The 22,861-nt window shown below is 46.2% G+C and overlaps 1 non-coding gene across 1 annotated transcript; it reads left to right on the top strand.

The window, feature by feature from the left end:
* The first annotated feature begins 681 nt into the window (after positions 1-681).
* Positions 682-753, top strand: trnae-uuc (transfer RNA glutamic acid (anticodon UUC)). The gene has a single exon. It is a non-coding gene; the product is annotated as a tRNA-Glu (tRNA).
* The last annotated feature ends 22,108 nt before the right edge of the window (positions 754-22,861 follow it).

Here is a 22,861-nt window from a genome sequence, read left to right as displayed (position 1 = left end):
CCTCATTGATCCGGACGGCACTTCACATACCGCCAGAGCAGATGTTAATCAAGCATACCATGTACTGAATACCGCGATCGGCAAACAAGGAACTGCCTACCCTGAGGACTTTCCAATAATTGCGGGGGTTTCTATCAGGCTTGTTTAATGAAATCTAAGCTAATTTGTCATCAGCACGTCATCCTCTGTTCAAGGGCCTCCTGCACACACGACCACAGTTAGGGCACGATCAGGAAAGCCTACCATTCCACCCCAGACCATATTTCAGGCATTCTGAACGTTTGATTTTATTTCTCCTACCTCCATCCAGGCGGAGGGTGAGGAACAAGACATCAGATGTATCGGCAACACTGTCGCGGGAATCGGAGGGCCGGCTACTGAGTTGTTTCGAGGCGACAGGCAGAAACAAAAATGACCCAAAGCTCATAAGAGAATCTAAATGTCACCATCTTTATCAAGACACTGCAGAGCGAGTGTTTCTGACTGATTCATTCAGAGTCCAGAGTGTCCCTTAACCAGAAGCGCCGGGTGAACAAAAGATATGCAAAGTGCTGAGCAGTAGTTACATGACCATATTTATCACATTTATTCATGATGATGATTATTATTTATCGATCGGTTTTGTTTCGTATTTTTTCTGATCTGTTAGTATCTATTGCAGTGTGCAACGCATCATCAGTTTCCCTGGTGGTCTAGTGGTTAGGATTCGGCGCTTTCACCGCCGCGGCCCGGGTTCGATTCCCGGTCAGGGAATATTAAGATATTGCCTGCTGTAATTTAATCAGACAACATACTGCATTGATCCCGAGGGAAATTGAGTTTCGTTACTGTCGCTCCAACCAAGAACAGTGTAGAAATATAGCAATATAAAACCATTAATAATTAAGCCATAATAGTAAATTATGTCAAGTGGACATTAGTCCAGGACCAGCCCTTTGGCTCAGAGTGTCCGAGAGAGGAGTTTGTTGACCGCAGGCAGGAATGACTTCCTGTGACGCTCAGTGTTACATCTCGGTGGAATGAGTCTCTGGCTGAATGTTCTCCTGTGCCGAACCAGTACATCATTGAGCGGATGGGAGTCATTTTCCAAGATGACGTGCAAGTTGGACAGCATCCTCTTTTCAGACACCACCGTTAAAGAGTCCAGTTCCACCACCACAACTTCACTGGCCTTACGAATGAGTTTGTTGATTCTGTTGGTGTCTGCTACCCTCAGCCTGCTGCCCCAGCACACAACAGCAAACATCATAGCACTGGCCACCACAGACTCGTAGAACATCCTCAGCATCGTCCCGCAGATGTTAAAGGACTTCAGTATCCTAAGAAAACAGAGACGGCTCTGACTCTTCTTGTAGACAGTCTTATTGTTCATTGACCAGTCCAGTTTATTGTCAAATCGTATGCCCAGGTATTTGTAATCCTCCGTCCTCCACCATGTCATTCGGCACGGACTACGAGGGCCGAGATGGCCTGTTTCCGTGCTGTGATTGTTATATGGTTATATATGTCCACGCTGTCCCCTTGGATGGAAACAGGGGTAATCGTTAGCTTTCTTAGCCCTTCTCAGGTCCACCACCAGCTCCTTAGGTTTTTTTCACATTAAGCTGCACATTATTCTGCTCACACCATGTAACAAATTTTCCCACTGTAGCCCTGCACTCAGCCTCCTCTCCCTTGCTGATGCATCACACTATGGCAGAGTCATCAGAAAACTTCTGAAGATGGCAAGATGTGTGCAGTAGTTGAAGTCTGAGGTGTAGATGTTGAAGAGAAAGGGAGACAGGACAGTCCCCTGTGGATCCCCAGTGCTGCTGACCACTCTGTCTGACACACTGTGTTGCAAGCCCACGTACTGTGGTCTGCCAGTCAGGTAATCAATAATCCATGACACCAGGGAAACATCCACCTGCATCACTGTCAGCTTCTCACCCAGCAGAGCAGGGCGGACGGTGTTGAACGCACTGGAGAAGTAAAAGTCTATGACGCTCACAGTGCTCGCCGGCTTGCCCGGGTGGGTGTAGACACGGTTCAGCAGGTAGACGATGGCATCCTCAACTCCTAGTCGGGGCTGATAGGCAAAGTGGAGGGAGTCTAAGTGTGACCTAACCATAAGACGGAGCTGCTCTAGAACAAGTCTCTCCAGGGTCTTCATGATGTGGGAGGTCAATGCCACCAGTCTGTAGTCATTGAAGCCACTGGAGCTTCGGTACAGGAACAAGGCAGGACGTCTTCCACAGCACAGGAACCCTCTGGAGACTCAGGCTCAGGTTGAAGACATGGTGAAGTACTCCACATAGCTGGGGGGGGGCAGGTTTTGAGCGCCCTGGGGCTGACACCATCCGGGCCTGCAGCGTTGCTTTGGTGGAGACGTCTCAGCTGTCTTCTGACCTGTTCAGCTGTGAAGCCCACCGTGGTGGTTTCAGGTGTGGGAGGGGTGTAGTCACGAGAGCGAAGTGGGGGGCTGTGAGGAGTTGTAGGGGAGAGTGCAGTATGTGTTGGTAGGGGGCCGACAAAAGATGACGCATGAAACAGCTTTACTTCTATCTTTGATATCCCTTCCTGTAGCGCTTCAGGGTTTGGGGGTTCCTTTCAAGACCCTCAACTGGAGTTACACGCTCACTTTGGTTATATGCGGGAATGGGAGCCACTGTCAGGGGGTCACCACCGGCCGCAATTTCATATCCCTGGAAGACGAGCACGCCTTCAGGGATTCGGGATTTCGCGGCTCTGGGGACGTGACCTTGCCCCGGAGCATCGTGAGTATCGGGTTGGCTGCCGGGTGTTGTGACGAAGAGCTGCGGGTTTTTGGTGCCGACACTCTGGGCGCAGATCTCGAGAAGAATCGAGTCAACGGACTTATAACCTCAGTGAGACTTTTTTTCTCTCTCCCATGTCGCTGTGAAACGGATACAGCTCTTTTTCCATTATTAGTGAAAGAGAGAGCCTGCGTTATGTCGAATACCGGGTGAACGGGTAATCCTTGGTTCACTGCAAGTCTGTGTCTTTACTGATGCTTTGCTGCGCGCCAGAGTGTTCTGTGGGGGTGGGGGCTGGTGGTATCCCTTGCTGTTGGGGTATGGGGGTTCTTTGCTTTGCTGTTGCTTGTGTGTGGGAGGGGGTGCTGGGGTGGGGGCTTTGAGGGCTCCGACGTTTTAACTATCATCATTGTTTGGGCCTCTCCTCTGTTTTCGTGGATGCTTGTGAAGAAAGAATTTCAGGATGTGTATTGTATACATTTCTCCGAAATTAATCACAGATATTGAAAGTGCATACCTTTTGCCCATTCAGAAACGCTCCTCTGCGCAATTCTGTCACACATTTGTCAGTTTGAGTTTCTGTCTTCCCTTTTATGAAGTTTGGGCTCAACAAGATCTGAACGTCTTGATCTTGTTTCCACACTTTTATGCATTGAGGTAGTGCTACGTGATTGGCTGATTCGATATTTGTATTAACGAACCGGTGTACAGGCAGCAGTTGTGTGTATTTTAGAGAGAGGTAAATTTCTGGGTGATGGGCGAAAGGCAGGTCGTGTCACTGTGGTCACCGGCAGGACGGGAGACATGTGCGCAGGAACGGCAGACTCGGTCATGGTGAACGGAGGCAATGGCTCAACGCAGGATTGAGGGAACGGCAAAGTTCCTGTAGAGACGGAAACAAGTGGCTGGACGTGGAAATACTGAGAGAGCATCGGAGTCATCACTGAGCGGCAACGCGAGGCAAATCATTCCACTGGAACAAAGCGAGAGTCCCCATCAAATAATCATAGAATCTGTGTCTTTCTGCACTCCTTGCGCCTCTCTCTCCCTCTGTCTCTCCTTTCCTCTCCCCTTCCCCTCTCTCTCTCTCCCTCTCTCTCCCTCCCTCCTTCCCTCTCTCTCTCGCCCTCTCCCTCCTTCACTCCAGTATCTCTCTCTCTCTCTCTCTCCCACTCCCTCCCTCACTCTCTGTGACAGTGCTGTGAAGAACGATGTGTTACTGAGAACAGTTTAAAGGCCGATGCATTACTGTTGAGAAAAAAGGGAGCCATGGGATTAATTTCGGGGTCGACATAGTGCTGTGGAGAAAGAGCTGGCAATTGGATCAGTTTAGGGTCAAACAGTTTAGTCAGAGAAACAGGGGCAGATACAGTAATGTGGAGAGAAATGGGGCAGTGGGATTATTTTATGTGCTTTTACAGTGATTTGCAGAGAAATGGGGGAGTGGTATTTGTGCAGTGGCAAACAGCGGTTATTTTATCGTCTGATCCAGTACTGTGGAGACAGAGAGAGGCAGTGGGACCGGTTTCGGGGCTGATGCAGCACTGTGTAGAAAGAGGGGACTGCCGGATTAGACTAGGGGTTGATATAGTGCTTCGGTGAAAGAGCGATCAGTGTTACGAGTTTAAGGGCCAATGCAGTGTGATACAGAGCGGTGGAAATTATACATAGACAAATACAATTTCTTATCTGACACCCCCTTACATTCCTGAGCTTGGTGGACATTACGGGTTGATACTGAAAGACTACCCAAGATTTCTAACTGTGAGTAAGTCACTTAAGATACTGGTGAGGTTTGTGGATATGGAAGTGTTCATTTATCATCATAAATAGATATACTTTCGGCAGAGACCCTCCAACTTAAACTACGTCAAGAGATTATAATCCTGGTGAAAATGTTACCAATAGGTGATTCAATACAAGACCACAAGCTACACTGTAACAATTCAATTTGTTGTGTCTGACAAACGGTTCCTCTAAAGGAACAGATTTACAGTGGAATCTCTTTGCAATTGATGAGACAACTTTGAAGGTTCAGTCACTTTTTTCGGTTCCAGCAAATCCACACAGATGGTCAAAACGTTTCTGAGAACTGAGATCTCAGAAGCCCAAGATTACTGTAGTGGGGGTTGACACACGGACAGTCAGGGAATGTAGGGGGACTGACCAAGTGTTGGTAGGACGGTTCCGTTTTATATTACGTCATGGTTAGCACAGTGAATGTGGGCCGAAGGGTCTGTTCCTGTTCTTTACCTTTCTCTGTTCTATGTAGGACAAATAGAATGCAGAAGTTTATTATATCAGAGTAAACATTTGTCACAGTGGTGATGAACGTAAACATATTAAAGACCCAGGACAAAGTCTGGTACACTTTACTCGAACAAGCTGAGTGTGGTTTCTCTTATCGGGAGAGAGAGAGATGAGGTTACAGTGAGATGAGCTGTGATTACAATAGGTGGAGAATCAGAGTGGAGAGGCCGCTTCACTCTCTGTTTGTCTGCTCAGCCGATGGACAAGAGTCGCACTGACACAAGGAGAGGTGGAGAGTTGGGTCTGATGGAGTTTGAAACAATATCCCCTTTGCTGCAGGAATGCAATTCGCAATTGACAACCCTTAGTCACATCACAATTTCCATTGATTTCATAATAAATTCACTCAGTAAATCACGATTTTGCAGACCGTGATTACACTTGGCTGACGTAATCAATTTGTAAATGATTTTGAAAACGTTTATTTTTAAATCTGTTGAAACCTGTCCCCGTGGAGTTGGTAAATATTATTGAAACCCCAGGTATGTGCAGCCTTGAGATTTCATTCCTGGAGATCGCCTGTAGCTCACGGGGACAGATCACTGACCAGAGAAAATGCCTGCGTTGTTTGTTAGTTACCTCCGTGTGGACAAAATACTGAACGTGTTCGTTGTCGTCATTGGAGTTCCTGGTGAGTGAGCACAGAAATTCGTGTCCGGCAGTTCTGTCTGTTAACCGGTATGAGCTGTTTGGGGTCATTTTACAAGCTTCTCGCTGATGTTCGTGGCAGTAATATCCGTCAGTGATATCGATCCTGACTGTTCAATATTTTAATTTTTCATGTTTGATGACAAACGGAACGAAACCCCTGCCTCTCCTCTAACTTACGGGACCGACTCGAACGTTGTTCTTGCATTTGATGGAATTTTGTTCAGAGTGGTCCTAATGCTGGGGACAGGCAGCTCTCCGGGAATGTGAGACTAGTAATGTTATACATTGTGGTGTTGACTGTTTATGAGTTATTGACCGGAGTGACTGTCCTGAGTCGTCCCAGTGTTGGGAGCTTGGTGTCATTTTACAAGCTTCCCGCTTGATGCTCGTGACAGTAATATCCGAGAGTGATATCGATCCTGACTCTTCAATATTCTGATTAAATAACAAACTGAACTAAATCCCTGTCTCTCTTCTAACTCACAGGATTGACTTGAACGTTGCTCTTGCATTTGATGGAATTTTGTTCAGAGTGGTACCAATGCTGGGGACAAGCAGCTCTCCGATAATGTGAGACTAGTAATGTTATACACTGCGGTGTTGACTGTTTATGAGTTATTGACCGGAGTGTATACTTGGTCCTTTAATGACATCCTCTCCAGAGTTGTTCCAGTTTTGGGAGCCGGTTATCCTCCTGGAAGGTGTGACTGGGAATTTTCAATGGTACTTGTCCATGTTATCCCAGAGTTGAGAGCCGGATATCCCCCGGGAAGGTGTGCCTGGGAAGTTCTAATGGCACGTTTTCTATGTTATCCTAGTGCTGGGGACAGGCAGCTCTCCAGGAAGGAGAGACTAGGAGACTTTCAGTGGCACCGTCTCCAGAGTTGTACAAGTCTTCGGGACGGACACCACTCTGGGATGGTGTGACTGGGAGTGGTTTGCATTTTCAAGTTCTCGGACTGTGTTACTGATCCTGTGTTTCTCTTCTTCCTGTGGATCCTGTCACAGTCACATTCTATTGACTGTATGTCAATAATTGGGTCCGATCTCCTGAACCTGAGTCCCGGACCTACTGACGTGGGATGCTGAAATGAGCTGCGCTGTAGAAGTAGCGGAGCCACTCAGTATCTGGTTACTATGTTGGCCCGGCTTTCGCTCAGAGACCCGAAGTAACGTAGTGCCCCGTTTTGCCCGAAAGCAAGGCATCGGTCGCATAATTTGAGTGTCTCTTCAATGTGGCCGCAGCTGCTGAGTTCCCCAAGCATTTTGTCTGTGTTGTCTCCCTTTTGGCACTATTAGAACATCGGATATAGGAGCAGAATTAGTCCATCTGACCCATCGATTCTGCTCCGCCGTTCAGTCAGGGCTGATCCGTTTTTTCCCTTATCCTCAACCCCAGTTTCCGGCCTTCTCCCCGTAACCTTGATGACATGCCCAGTCAAGAAGCTATCAATCTCTGTCTTAAATATACCCGGCGAACTGGCTGCCACAAGACCATGTGGCAATAAATTCCACAAACTAATCACCCTCTGGTTAAAACAATTCCTCCGCATCTCTGTTTTAAAGGGGCGTCCCTCTTTTCTGAGGCTGTGCCCACTTGTCCAAGCCTCTCCCACCATGGGAAACATCTTTCCCACATCTTCTCTGCCTAGCTCTTTTAACATTCAGAAGGCTTCAATGAGATCCCCCTCTGATCCCCGGAGACTGTCCCGGCCCCGTCAGATGCTGAGTTTCCAGAGGTCTGGACGGTCACGGTTAAATCAGTGACGGGAAACGGGATGAACACAGATCGTTGTTGTTCATGGCGCTACTGTTTAACCCCGACGATTACGGTCACATTACCTTATCTCCACATTGAAGAAGGCAGGTCAGAGACAGGGAGACCCATGTTTGGTGTTCGATGAGCAGCCGGTCACCTCATCTAGTCTCCTGACCTCTGGCTGAAACCCGAACCTGTGGCCATTCCCGGAGAATGAGTTTAATAATGCACGGTGTCTGTTCTCTTCTCTGTCCCTGCAGTGAATTTAGCGGCAATTGTGATCCTGTCCCGGGGAAAGTGCGGCCTCTCTACCTGCACCACTCGCTACCTGGTGGGCATGGCAGCGGGGATCTCCTGACCGTGTCATAGAGGTCCTTGTACGTCATGTCTTATATCATTACTTTCCGTGGAATTTTATGAAGATTTACCATGTCTGCAGTGTTATCGAGGTTCGGAGGCTCACAGCCACATACTGTTCTGTTTGGTTCACCGTCACCTTCACTTTCAATCTGTTTGTCGCCATCTGCTGTCAGAAGATGAAAACAAAATATTGCACGGGGAAAACTGTTGCTGTGGTTCCCACAACAACCGGCATGCTGTCCTTTCTGAAAAAAAAACATTCCCCGCTTCTTCCTCTGGGAACCCAGACAGATAGTCAACAATGTACCGTGATTCTGTGAACTCAGGGCCAACACTTTCACTGACCTCGGGTGGGTATTATACGATTGGCTCGACATAGTTTTAAATCCGTTCATCCCTTTCGCTGTGATTCTGCTTCTCAACTCTCTGACGGTCAGGCACATTGTTGTGGCCAGTCGGGTCCGTAAGGGGCTGAGGGGTCAGAGCAAGGGGGAGAACAGCAGGGACCCGGAGATGGAGAGCCGGAGGAGGTCTGTAGTTTTACTCTTCACCCTCTCCGGCAGCTTCATCCTCCTGTGGATGACACTGGTTGTAAATTTCCTGTATTATGAGATCAAAGGAATACGATTCATGGATTTCAGTGATTCTGAATGGATCTTCCATATGGTCGGAGCTTTGCTGAAGAATTTCAGCTGCTGCACGAACACATTTATTTACGCGGTGACTCAGTCGAAGTTCAGGAAGCAGGTGATCAGCGCGGTGAAATATCCGTTCACCTCGGTGTTACAGTCGATCAATCAAGCCGCGCACTGAGCAGAGTCGAAAGGCGGCTGCAGTGTCTCCAGAACGGTCCCCAGATCCTCATAATCACCGATCTATCTTGTGCTATTTCCGGAAGGGGGTTGTGCGTGTGTCTGTGTGTGTGTGTGTGAGATTCAGAGAGTGCGAAATGTGGTTAAAGTGGAAAGAGTGTCGACAGAATTAACGAGGATGTTGCAAGGAGGAGGGTGACTGTGTTATCGTGAGATTGGCCGTGCTGTGGCTTTAATGCCATCCTGGAGTGACCTGCTTTGTTTGACTGAGGGTCTGGGGTTGGAAAAAGGGAGACAATAGACAAGCATTTTCATAGTTTTGCAATAGGTACATCGTGCACCGTGCGACTGCACTGGCAGAGACCGAATTCTGCGATGAGTCAATGTATGCTCGTTGGTTTCTGTTACTAAAACTAATCACTGTGGTTTTAAATGCACTAGAACAGCATGCCGATCGCCACACCCCAAACCCCCTGCTCCGCCGAAAGCAGAACAAAAATATCGACCCTAATCAAGCTGTCAAGCTTTCCCTGGTAACACTTACTGACACTGAAACATTCTTTACTCTGACCGAAGAGCACATGGCGGGAATTGCAAAACTGCGTCCTTGAAGCGGTCGATAGAAGTGGAATATGGACAGAAACTTCACAGAAAGGCCCTGTCCTGTGTTCACAGAATCTGTCGCATTGCGCTGTCTATAGTCAGCACTTAGAATTGATTGGGCAGAAATAGTTTCTGATTGTAACAATATCTGGCACCAATAGAATCTGCTGCTGAGCCGAGGTTTTGTCTGAAATCGAGATGGTATGTTGTTTCTGTCATCGGTACTATTGAGTGGAAACTAATGCAATGAGCTACCTGCACAATCACAGTTAATTTGCAGGTAAATCCCTGCGCTGTCGCGGTTGTAGCCATTGCTCACGGTCCATTTATATTTTTCCTGTCATTTTTGTACAGATGTACATCTACAACCTGGCCTCGGTTCCGTCAGCCAGCTTACAGCCTCGCGTCCTCTCTCCCTCATCCCCTCGGGCCGACTCCCCAAAAGCCCGCCAAAACTAGCTTACAGACCCAGAAGAGAGAATAATATTAATCCCAATTGGTTAACAAATGAATGCAATTCTCGTTATCAGTAAATTTTAACCCAAACAAGCTTCCAGCACTCTTTTATAACAAAGAAGCATTCTTACTTTTAACAAGTAAAAGAAGCCATTTTGATTAACAGAAGGAGTTACAACGAAGAAACGCCCTTTGCACTCTCCCCCAGCAAATAAAAGTCATGTCCTCATGACTTCTAAATAACTCCCCAACCCTTCCTGCCAATACACACCCTAACCCAGGCACAAACAGTGACATTGCTCCCCAAACAGTAGACCTCACGCCCTGTTCCTCAGGGGCTACATAGCTCAACTTATCTGGGAGTTCCTTAACCCTCCGAGACCTCCGTACCCCTTCAGCAAATCCCTCCAGGCTCGAACACAACCGGGCATACATCGGGTCCGCTTGCCAACTCCTCTCTCAATCTCTCACTCATAACCCCTTGCAACTCTGAGCCCCCTGCTGCCCACGGCTAACCCTCCCCACTGCACCTGACTCAGTGGTAGAAGGGCTCAAGTTCTCTTCCTCAATCGAGGGAAAGTCAGCAAAAGGCAGCATGTACCACACATCCAGCGCATCATCCTTCGAATCCATATTCTTCCTCACTTCTGCGATCGGTAGCTGCCGTTTGATCTTCTCCAAACGGAAGCACGTGGCCTGCACTGCTCCCCCAGACTCTTCAGCCTCCCGCAATCGAGACATCAGCTTCCTCTCTGGCTCCTCCAACTCCCGCCACAGTCTCAACAATTCTGTATTCACTGCACTTATCTTCAGCTTATCCTTCCTGATGACTTCTTCAAGGTCGACCTTCAGGGTTTCCACTTCATTTGGACTGTCGATGGTCATCTTCAGGTTCCCTTCAAAGTTCCGCTTCCCTCTTCCAAGATCTGTCCGCAATTGCTTCACCGCCTCAAACTCCCCTCTCCGGGCTCTCGGTTTGCTGTTACTCTTAAGCAGATAACTTTCTTGGTCTTCCAACTGATTCCGGATCACTTTCTCCGGTTTCTGCTGAGAATTTGGCCTCTCCATCTCCACTTCAAACTTGATTCCGTAGAGACAGTCACTCACGAGCTGCGACCTTCACCAGACCTGGCACGTGTCCAGAGAAAGCTTCAGCTCTTTAGTTCTCAGTCGCTCCTGCAACAGTCTCGCTTCAGATTCTCCCGAGGCAAATCCAAATACCAGGAGAACATCCACATACGCCAAAATCCCAAGCACCTCCACATCCCCCATGGTCTTCCACATGCCCCGCGGGAAGTTTGCAAGGGCTCCGGATATGCCCTCTGGCATCTTTTCGTACCGGAAGAATGCTAGGGGACCTATAACGGCTGTCTTCTCCTTGTCGGCCTCACTAACTGGGATCTGGCAACATCCGCTCCTCAGATCCAGCACCTTAAACCACTTCGCACCACTCAGACAGACCATCGCCTGTTCGGCCCGCAGGGCCGTATTCTGGTCAATGACAGTGTGGCTCTTCAGCGCACTATTCTCCACACTCACGCTGCCTAAGTCTCCCACGTCTTCAGGGCCCAGTCGCAGCGACCTCCCTCTAACCGAGGTGTCTTCCCCTCCCTCGTGGTATTTCGGAACGTCCACTAAGAGGGTCTCACCCTGAGATACTTCCCCCAGGCAGTATCGCCACCGGCTCTCGTTTGAATTCGGTACCGGTCCGTGGCTATTACACAAGTCCTCACGAGCAGCTCGAAACACTGGGTTTAATAAAATAATAATAGACAGCACACCATATGCAATTAAATTATAACACTTTATAGATATTACTAGAACTATGTGATTAATAATGATACAATATATATAAAGGAAAAGAAAATAAAGAAAAGGCGCCAAGTCTTATCAAACTCCAAACCACTTCGTGCACAACCGTTGGAGCTCAATTAACAAAGTCTTCTGGCCACCATTTGATCCCCTCCGAACTCCTCGACTCGCAGCTCAGGACCACTCGGAGTGATCAACCAAGCACATCTACCTTCGTCTTCTCTCCTTGCCGAACATCCTGGCCTCGGACCCCCACTCGGGGTCCGTTCCTCACCTAATTTACAGCATCGCGTCCTCTCTCTCTCACACACCCCATCGCAGCGATCTCCCCAAAAGCCCGCCAACAATAGCATACAGACCCAGAAGAGAGAATAACATTAATTCCAATTGGTTAACAAATGAATACAATTCCCGTTATCAGTAAATTTAACTCAAACAAGCATTCAGCACTCTCTTGCCACAAAGAAGCATTCCTACTTTTAACAAAACAAAGAAGCCATTTGATTAACATACGCAGTAACAAAAAAGAAAAATAAACCCTCCCAAAGAAGAAACCCCCTTATACTAATAAGAAACCCCCTCTACACAACGTTCTCATGGATGCTGCCCGAGCTGCTGAGGTCCTCCAGTGTGTTGTACATGTTGCGTTTACCAGCGTTTGAATGCCAGCGATCCTTAAATGTGGAGTTAGAGATGCGGGAGAAGACAGCGCTCCACTGGCGTTTAATATTGTGGATCTGTGAAAGATACATCAATTCTGTATCAAATCCAATGTCGCAGGTACTTAATGTCACTGCCAAACTCACGATGTACACTAGTAAGGCCACTCGGTCTATCTGCTCTCTGCCCAGGTTTCTGTTCCATATCAGTATTTTAAAATTTATCTCTCACTCTCCCTATTGCAACTTGTCACCACTCCGTGGGAGAAGAGATTTCCCTTGAATTCCCAGAATTAGAGAAATCTGCAGCAAATTACAGGTCCTTCGGCCCACAGCAACCAACTCGAGAAAATGCCTAGAATTACCCTACGACAGAACCCTCTATTTTCCTAAGCTCCGTGTACCTATCTAAGATTCTCTTAAAAGTCTCGATTGTACCCGTCTATACCACCGTCGCTGGCAGTACAGTCCACACACCCACCACTATCTGTATAAAAATATATATCTCTGACACCTCCCTTGAACTACTTCCAAGCACCTTATCTATGCCCCCCACGTGTTGGCCATCTCAGCCCTGGTGAAAAAAAGCCTCTGACTTTTCACACAATCAATGCGTCTCATCATCTTACACACCTGCATGAATGGCCTTTATTATTTTCCCCAGACTAATTGACACGATGAGCTCGCTGAGTATTTGACCTTCCCCAGGGCTCTGGACTAAGGTGGCTTAACTCCTTTTTCTCTGCTCTTTTCAAACTTTGTGTCATTTTCACCAATTTCAAAGGACTGTGCCTCAGACAGCCGGGTTGTTGCCATGCACCTCTTAAGCCTGACAGCAGACTAGCGAGTGAATCTTCGATGGAGCAGAGTCAGAAATCAAAGAGTTACCAGCACCAATCAGGGCTTTGGGGCTCTGGAAAGAGATGGGGTCTGGAGGTTACGAGCAGGAGGAGGAAGAGGAACCGGACCAGCAGGATGTGGCTATGAATGAAAGATGGGAATCATTTGGAAACTGGTTAATTGAAAAACAAAATGGTTAATTTCTACAGAACATTGTAGGTAATCATCAGATCAGGCAGCAAATGTGGAGAGGAATTAATCGGCAGCATTTAAGCCGAGCCCCTTCAGCATGTCTAGACTGTGTACTCCTCTGCTTAGTTGCCGCCTGAACTGTAGAGTTCCTCCAGTATTGTGTGTGTGTGTGTGTGTGTGTGTGTGTCTGTGTTTCCAGCAACTGCAGAATCTCTTTTGTTTCACATCTGCATTTGTAAGAGGATTGTACTTTGGCATTCGATACACGAAATGCATGTTGATAATAATTGTATCGTTTATCGGAGCCGCTTTCTGCGTTAAGAAAGCTGCTAAGTTCTCTGCACAGAAAAAAAATCTGAGTTACGGACATGGAACAGATGCTTGCAGAAATTTTTAATGGCACCATGATTACCCATAAAGCCCCGCGGTTAAAATTTCGCTGTCGTTTGAAGCACCGATCAAATGCGCATGCGTTAGGATTGCTGCCGTCTCCGATAACTACGCATGCGCGCAGTATACAAAATGTCGGGAGGAGCGGAAAGGTAAGGACTTTTTCGACTTTAATTGAGTGACAATTGCTGTGCGAACCGGAGACTGTGGCCCGCAAACTCGGCACAGGCAGGTCTTTTTCATCTCTCTGAGCCCCACGATCCGTACACGGGCCCCGGGGAGCTTCCGGCTAATCAGGGAATGGGAGCAGATAGATCTCACAGACAGAGCTGAGCTCCAGCTATCTGAATGCAAGGATTAGGAATTCGGAAAAAGAGAATAAAATCTTTCTATCAGCTGTTGAGGAAATCACCTTTGTTCTGCATCCAACCGCAGCAAGAGAAAATCTACAGCTGCTGGAAATTCAAGCAACACACAAAATCCCGGAGGATATCAGCATTAGTACTCTTTTCCAAAGATGCTGCCCGGCCTGCTGAGTTCCTCCAGCATTTTGTGTGAGTTGCTTGTTCTACCTCGTCTTGCTCTGGAATTTTCTACCGGTGAGAACATGTTTTGTCCAATTCTCTCTGGGTACATAATGATATCAAACACCCTGGGCAACAAGTAGCTTTAACATCACAAATGTACCAGACTCCAGGGAGACAGACTACTGCCCTTCCCTTTATATTCAATGGCATTACCATCACTGAGTTCACCACCATCAGTCACTGGGGGAGGGTTCAGGGGGAATATTTATGTAGAGTACAGAAACTGGTGATGCCTGTTTGCATTTTGGTGATGCAAGAGTTGCTGGAGAATTTACAAGTGGGAAGAAGTGGAGTGATATTTGGAAATCTGACTTTTTAATGCATAGTTTAGCAAGCAAACCACATATGGACAATGTGCAAAAGCTTTGGTGAGAAAATCCTCCATTTCCTGTTCCAGGCCTGCTACATAGGTTGTCTGAGAGTGCAGATGAACTCGATCAAACCCAGAGGAGATCAAAGTTCCTATTGACAGTGATTTGCTCGCTGTGAAAATGAATATCTCTCTATATAAAATTCACTGTGCACATTTTGTCACTGGGTAAAAAAATGCACAGTACAAGATTTATCTGCACACTGGTTATTACAAATTAGAGGGGTATCGCAGGGAAGGAGGGGAGACCTCCAGTGTCCCTGATGCCCTCACCTTCAAGATGCGCATCCAGCTGCGGCTTGTAGCACTGCACTTCAATGAGCTGCAACTTAAAATGGGTGAATTCCAGGTCATCCAGCAGTTGGAGGTGGTGATAGATATGACATGAAGAGAGGTGAGTTACACCCAAGGTGCAGGACACAGGAAACTGGGTGAGAGTCAGGAAGGGGAATGAGGTTAAATAGGCATTGCAGAGTACTCTTGTGCCCATCTCCCACAACAACAGGTGGATCATTTTAGAAACTGTTGGGAGGGATTACCTGGCAGAGGAAAGTCAAAGGGCTGATAGGGGATTCGTTAGTTATAGGAACAGAACAAGAGGGGATGAATATCCGAGTGGTAAGGCTTGCTAGTGGTTGTGAACAGGGGAGGGGGTGATGTGGTTAAAATAAGTTGTAGGAGGAAAGGGAGCCAGAATGACAGAACAGATAGTGGAGAGGGTGAATTGAATTGACTTTATTAGATACATAGTTCATAAACATGAGGAGTAGAAATCTTTACGTTACATCTCCATCTGAATGTGCAATGTGTAATTTATGGTAGATAGTTTGCACATAGGACGGTCAATATAACATCGAAATGCAATTGTATCAGCATGAATTAATCAGTCTGGTGTCCCGGGGCCTGTTGCTCCTTTTGCTGTGGTACCGTTTCCCGGATGGTTGCAGCAGGAACAGTTTGTGGTTGTGGTGAATTGGGCCTGTTTGTCCCCGATATTCTTTGGGCCATTTTTACACAACTGTCTGTGTAAAAGTACTGAATTGTGGAAAGTATATTGTGCAGTGGATAATTTCCTTGTTTATATTTAGAGACTTTTTTAGGTGCATAAAATGATGAGGGGTATTGAGCCTGTTGGTGGCCAGAGGTTTCTTCGCAGGGCTGAAATGGTTGACACGAGGGGGCATAGTTTTAAGGTGCTTGGAAATGGATACCAAAGGGATGTCAGGGGTAAGTTTTTTTTACAATGAAATGTGTGGAATGTGCTGTCAGCAGGCAGATAGAACAGAGACTTTTAACAGCCTCTTAGATAGGTACATGGAGCTTAGAAAAATAGAGGATGATATGCTGGAGAAATTCTGGGAAGTTACTAGAGTAGGTTACATGGTTGGCACAACATTTTAGTCTAAATGGCGTGGAATATGCTGTAGAATTCTACATTCTATTTTAAACAGTGAAGTAACTTCTCTTCTTTAATCTGTGCAGGGTCCATGATTTTAGTGCCGCTTTTCCACACTCCCATAGAATCTTTGTCCATCTCCTGAGTAAATAGAGATGAAAAATTATTTAAGATTGCCTCCATCTGCTTTGGTTCCACACGTGGATTGCCATTCCGGTCTTCCAGAGGACCAACTTTGTGCCTTGCAATCCTTTTGCTCTTAACCTATCACTAGAATCCCTGAGGATTATCCTTCACCTTTTCTGTGACAGCAACCTCATGCCATCTTTTAGCCATCCTGATTGATTTCTTATGTGTTCTCTTGCATTTCTTATACTCCATAAGAAACTGCCTGTCTATTCCTGTTGTGCAACTCCATTTGGTGCTTCAGGGTCACAATATCTCTTGAAAACCAAGCTTCCCTACAGTTTCTATCTTTACCTTTTATTCTGACATGCACATACCCAGTTTGTACTTTAAAAATTTTGTGTTGAAGGCCTCCCATTTACCAAGCACACCTTTGCCAGAAAGCAGCTTGTCCTAGTCCACAGTTGCCAGATCCTAATGTTGATTCCAGGTGTTGATCCATCCCTGAACACATCCAGCTTTCCCACACTGCTCCTTGTATTGAAATATACAGGGCTCAGCATATTCACTGCACCATGCTCAACTTTTTCATTCCTGACTTTGTCTGAGGCCTGAACAACGTCTGTCTCCACAACCTCTTCACTATCTGTTCTGTTATTCAGGCTCCCATTCCCCCTGCAACTTTAGTTTAACCCGCATTACCCCACCTCCCAGCATGCAGCTCCAACACCTCTTTGACTTTCCTCACCCAGATCAATAAAAAGGAGGTGCATACCAGGTACAGGCAGATAGGAACAAACGGGGTCCTTATGAAATACAGGAAATTCAAGTGAACACTTATGAAAGAAATAAAAGAAGGCATGAGGTTGCCCCAGCAGACAAGGTGAAGGAGAATCCTCAGGGATTCTGCAGATATGTTACAAGCAAAAAGATTGCAAGGGAAAAAAAATAATTCTCTGGAAGATCAGAATGGTAATCCATATGAAAGGATAGCATAAACTTGGGGAGTTTTTTTTTTGCATCCCTATTTACTCAGGAGATGAACACAGAGTCTATAGAAGTGAGGCAAAGCTGCAACAACTTCATGGACCCTGTACAGATTACAGAGGTGGAGGGGTTTGAGGCAAATTAGTGTGGATCAATCCCCAGGGCCTGACAAGTTTTTCACTCGGACCCTGCGGAAGACAGGTGCAGAAATTATTGGGGCCCAAGCACCGATATTTAAATCATCCTTAGTGACAGGTGAGGTACTGGAGGATTGGAGGACAGACAATGTTGTTCCACTGTTTCAAGAAAGGCTCTAAAAATAAACTAGAAACTGTACATTGGTGAGCTTGACATCAATAGTGGGAAACTTATTGGAACGTATGTGCAGGAACTGGATATGTTAGTATTGGATAGATGAAGACTGGTCATGTCTAACCAGTCTTATAGAATTACTCGAGGAAGTTATCAGGGAAGTGGATGAAGGCAAGGCAGTGGATGTTATCTACATGGACTTTACCAAGGCACTTGCCAAACTCTCATATGGGAGGCTGTTCAAGAAAGTTCAGTCACTGTGCATTCAAGATTAGACAGTAAATTGGATGAGACACCAGCTTTGAGAGAAGCAAGAGTGTGGTAGCAGATGGTTGCCTCTCTAACCAGTGGCCAGTGACTGGAGGTGTGCAATAAGGATCAGTGTTGCATCTGTTGTTTGTCATCTCCATCAGTAATCTGGATGATAGTGTGGTTAACTGGATCATCAAATTTGTAGAAGACAACAAGACTGGTAGTGTAGTGGACAGTGAGGAAGACTATCATGGCTTACAGTGCGATCTGGACCAGGTGGGAAAATGGTTTTAGAAATGGAAAATGGAATTCAATGCAGACCAGTGTGAGTTGTTGCACTTTGGTCTGACCTACCAAAGGAGGTGTTTCACAGTGACTGGTCGGGCATGGAGGAGTGTTGTAGAAGAAAGGGACCTGGGAATACAAGTCCTTAATTCACTGAAAGTGGTATCACAGTTATATAGAGATGGGAAAAAAAAGGATTTTAGCCCATTGGCCTTCATGAACTGAATACTGACAACAATAGATGGATGTTATGTTGACTTGTAGAAGACATTGGTGAGGCCTAATTGGGCGAATTCTGTGCAGTTTTGGTCACCAACCTACAGGAAAGATGTAAAGAGGTTCAGAGAGTTCAGAGAGTTCAGAGAAAATTCGTAAGGATGTTGCCAGGTCTGGAGGACTTGGGATAGAAGGAAAGATTGAACAGATCAGGACTTTATTCCTTGGAATGTAGAAGATTGAGGGGACATTAGATTGTGATAGAGGGGCACAGATAGTGTTAATGCAAGCTGGCTTTCTCCACTGAGATTGGTTGGGACTACAACTAGAGGCCATGGGTTAAGGGTGAACGGTGAAATATTAAGGGGAACATGAAGGGAAACTTCATCACACAGTCATCCGGGTGTGGAATGAGCAGCCAGCCCAAGTCATGCATGCAAGCTCAATTTCCACATTTAAGAGGTTTGTGCGTGTACCTGGATGGTAGAGGTATGGGAGTGGGCAGTTTAAATAGTTCAGCACAAACCAGATGGTTCAAAGGGCCTGTTTCTGTGTTGTAATTTTCTACAAGAACCTGAAATAATACAAAAATTGACTCTGTCCATATAACAACTGTGTGGACCAACCATACATCTCAGCTGGAATTATTTAATATGGTATTAAAACTGTGGCACCTTAAGTTAATAATACATGAAATGATTCCCCAGCTGCACGTCAAGAAAGACTATTTGCATGATACTGTTTCAGTTACTGTGGAGCCAGGCAACCATGCAGCTCAGCAGGAACAGGGAATAATACCAATGGAGAGAGCCAAACTGAGCCAGGTCACAGATTGGAGATGGCAGAAATGCCCCATTCTTATAGAGACAGGAAGAGCATCAGGGAATTGATGGTCATTCCAGATACCAGCACTCTGCCCAGTCAGGAGATGATTTCTCTCTTTTCTTGGGTTGAACCTCACTGTAACTTTGTGATTCCAATTCAGCCCTTGGCAACTCATGTCATCTCATCTGAAATGTTGACCAAAGCCCATTGATGGATTTTGTACATCTTTTTACAGGTTAAAAACGAGAAGGAATTTGTCTCCAGGAAGCTCAAAAATGGCATGCCAGTTTTGTTGTCTGTGTCTCGATATATAAGAAGTGGAGTAAGGGATTCAATCGACCATCCTTCCTGCTCAGACTGTGGGCAGGGATTCACTCGGTCATTTGACCAACTGGCAATACCATCATTTTACACAGGAGAAAGGCCGTTCACCTGCTCAGTGGGAATGGATTCACTCGGTTATCACAATTGAAGGTTCATAAGCGGGTACACACTGGTCAAGGACATTCACCTGTTCTGTGTGTGAGAAAGGATTCAGTCAGTCATCCCACCTGTGGACACACCAGTTAGATCACACCAGGCAGAGGCTGGTGATCTGCTGAATTTGTGGGGAAGGATTCACTCGGTCATCAGACCTAATGGCTCAGCAGCGAGTTCACACTGGAGAGAGGCTGTTCACTTGCTCAGTCTGTGGGAAGGGATTCACTCGGTCATCTCACCTACTGGTACATAAGCGAGTTCATACTGGGGAAAGGCCGTTTATCTGCTCAGTCTGTGGGAAGGGATTCACTCAGTCTGCCAACCTCCATAGTCATGAGCGAGTTCACACTGGGGAGAAGCCATTTACCTGCCTAGAATGTGGGAAGAGATTCACTCATTCTTCTACCCTGCAGACTCATCAGCGATTTCACACTGGGGAGAAGCCGTTCACTTGCTCAGTCTGTGAGAAGAGATTCACTCAGTCATCTGACCTACAGCGTCACCAGCGAGTTCACACTGGAGAGAAGCCACTCACCTGCTCAGAATGTGGGAAGGAATTCACTCGGTCATTTGACCTAATGGCTCACCAACAAGATCACTCTGGGGAGCGCCCAGACACCTGCTCGAACTGTGGGAAGGGATTCACTTTGTCATCTAAGCTACTGATACATCCTCATGTTCACAGTGGGGAGCCGTTCACCTGCTCAGTCTCCGGTATGAGATTCACTGATTCATCCACCCTACAGCGTCACCAACAAGTTCACACTGGGGAGTGGCCGCTCACCTGCTCAGTCTGTGGGAAGGGATTCACTAGGTCATCCCGCCTACTGGTACATCAGCGAGTTCATACTGGGGAGAGGCCATTCACCTGTTCAGACTGTGGGAAGGGACTCACTCAGTCATTCAATCTGCAGAGTCATCAACGAGTTCACACTGGGGAGAAGCCATTCACCTGCTCAGAATGTGGGAAGGGATTCACTCGGTCATTTGACCTAATGGCTCACCAACGAGTTCACACTGGTGAGCGGCCATTCACCTGCTCAGTCTGTGGGAAGGGATTCACTCAGTCATCCAACTTGCAGAGTCATCAGCGAGTTCACACTGGGGAGAAGCCGTTCACCTGCTCAGAATGTGGGAAGGGCTTCTCTCATTTATCCAACCTACAGAGACATCAGCGAGTTCACACTGAGGAGAAGCTGATCACCTGCTCAGTCTGTGAGAAGGGATTCACTTGCTCATCTACACTGAAGGTACATCTGTGAGTTCACACTGGGGAGAAGCCGTTCACCTGCTAAGAATGTGGGAAAGGATTCACTCAGTCATCCTAACTACTGGCACAACAGTCAGTTCACACTAGGGAGTGGCCGTTGTTATGAATCCCTGGGTTTCTTTTGCTGTGGACTGTCACTTTAAGAGAGAGATAGATTACGAAGATGAATCAGTCTGACTTGCAGCTTGTTTAGTTTTAACCAAGGACACAGACACTCATAGTCAGATGGAGGTGAAGGAGGAAAAATGGAAGGATCGAAACAAAGTAAGTAATGGCCAAGGGTCACTGTTTAGAACTATCCTATGCCCACAACGGTGAGTTAATTATCGATTCACTGTACATCGATTGTGTGGTTGGCACCTTGTTTGATCCATAGGAGTGGATCTGATTTGGGGTATACTGTGAAGACCACTGATGTGTTACCCATTGTCTGGCTGTGGTGTGGTAATTAACTTAAAGACAATACCCCTGGTGACAAGTCATTTTTGTGATAATTCATATGTGAGTTTGAAATGACGACAGGTAAAATCTACAGCAACTGCTCTCTCGTTTTACCACCATGGAGCATGTGGAATTCGACATAATTGCCTTCTCTTGACATTTAGCCTGGATTACAAATACCTCTCACTCATCACCTGTTCCGTGGATGAACTGAAGTTTCATACTTTGCCATCTCAATACTCCAAGAATTGTTTCCCGGAGCTCCATAGTTTGAGAGTTTTATTTATTCACATATATACACATAACACTGTTAACTTTTGTTTATCTTGCTTAAGTTGCTATATTATAAGTATATTCTAATAAAGGTTTTAACATAAAAAAACAGACTCCAATTGCTGCTGATTTATTTCTAATGTGTTACTGTTCATAACAAAATTGGGACCTGCGTCCGGGATATGGACAGATTTTTGTATTCAATAATTATCGATTTCATTTCGGAAATCCCTTCTGATTTATCTGTGTGTGGAAACTTTGCAGCAATGGATGCTGATTATTGGTTGGAAGCGCCAGCCTCTGAGGCATTAGGGGATGTCAGAAGAATTGAGCTGTTGAGTATTGCTAAGGTGAAATTGACAATGAGGAGGGCACAGATGCAGAGGATAATAGCCGATCGTTATGTATCTGAGGGTGTGTTTAAAGTGGAGGAGTTGGAGGTGTGAGCTTGAGCTCCAGTACAAGTGCGAAAAATTAAAGATGGAGACTGCGGAAAGGCAGATACAGTTTGAGGCTAGAGAAGCAGAAAAACAGAGGGAGGAAGCAGAAAGACAGAGGCTGTTCGAGCTGGAAAAGATAGAGAGATTGCAGCAAAGGGGTCTAGCGTTGGACTCTGGCGATCAGTTTGAGGCCAGTCGGGAAGTTAAATTGGTACCTCCATTTGACGAGGCAGAGGTTGATAAATACTTTCAGCATTTTGTGATGGTTGCTCAGAGTTTAAAGTAGCCAAAAGAAGGTTAGCCTATTCTCCTACATAGTGTAATTAAGGGGAAGGCTCAGTCAGCGTATTCTGCTTTGACAGTTGATTAAGCAGCTGATTGTGACATCGTGAAACAGGCTGTACGCAAAGCTTACGAGTTGGTCCCAGAATCATACAGCAAAAGTTTAGAAATTTGAGGAAATCTGTGAACCGGACTAAAATGGAATTTGTTTTTGAGAAGTTTGTGTGTTTTACTGGCCGGTGCACACGTAAAAATATAAATAATGATTTTAACAGCTTGAACTTGTTGCTTTTAACTGAAGAATTCAAAAGGTGTGTCCCTGATGAAATAAAGACGTATTTAGATGAAAAGGATGCTGCCAGTTTGCAGGAGTCTGCTAGGTTAGCAGAGGAGTTTGTTTTAACTCATAAGTTTGAGTTTATCCCAAATAAGAGCTACCAAAATAGTCGCAAGGATAACCAGGGTAAAAAAGAAATTAAAGCTGGGACTAGTGACAAGAGTAAGGATGAAGGAAAGCAGTTGAAGGAGAAATATTCTGATCTTGCCTGTTACTATTGTAAGAACGTTGGTCATATGATGGCTAATTGTTCCGTACTGAAGAAGAAAAAGGAAAAGGAGTCAGTCCCAAATGCCTGTATTCAGTATGCTGTATTCAGTATTCAGTAAACCCGCAGGGTCCTGAACATTCTGTTTGAGGCTCAGTTAAGGTCTCAGAAGTC

The sequence above is a fragment of the Hypanus sabinus genome, unplaced genomic scaffold (genome assembly GCF_030144855.1).
Source record: "Hypanus sabinus isolate sHypSab1 unplaced genomic scaffold, sHypSab1.hap1 scaffold_588, whole genome shotgun sequence".
Classification (NCBI taxonomy): domain Eukaryota; kingdom Metazoa; phylum Chordata; class Chondrichthyes; order Myliobatiformes; family Dasyatidae; genus Hypanus; species Hypanus sabinus.
The sequence above is the reverse complement of the archived record's forward strand: the minus strand, read 5'-3'. Positions and strand labels throughout refer to the sequence as shown.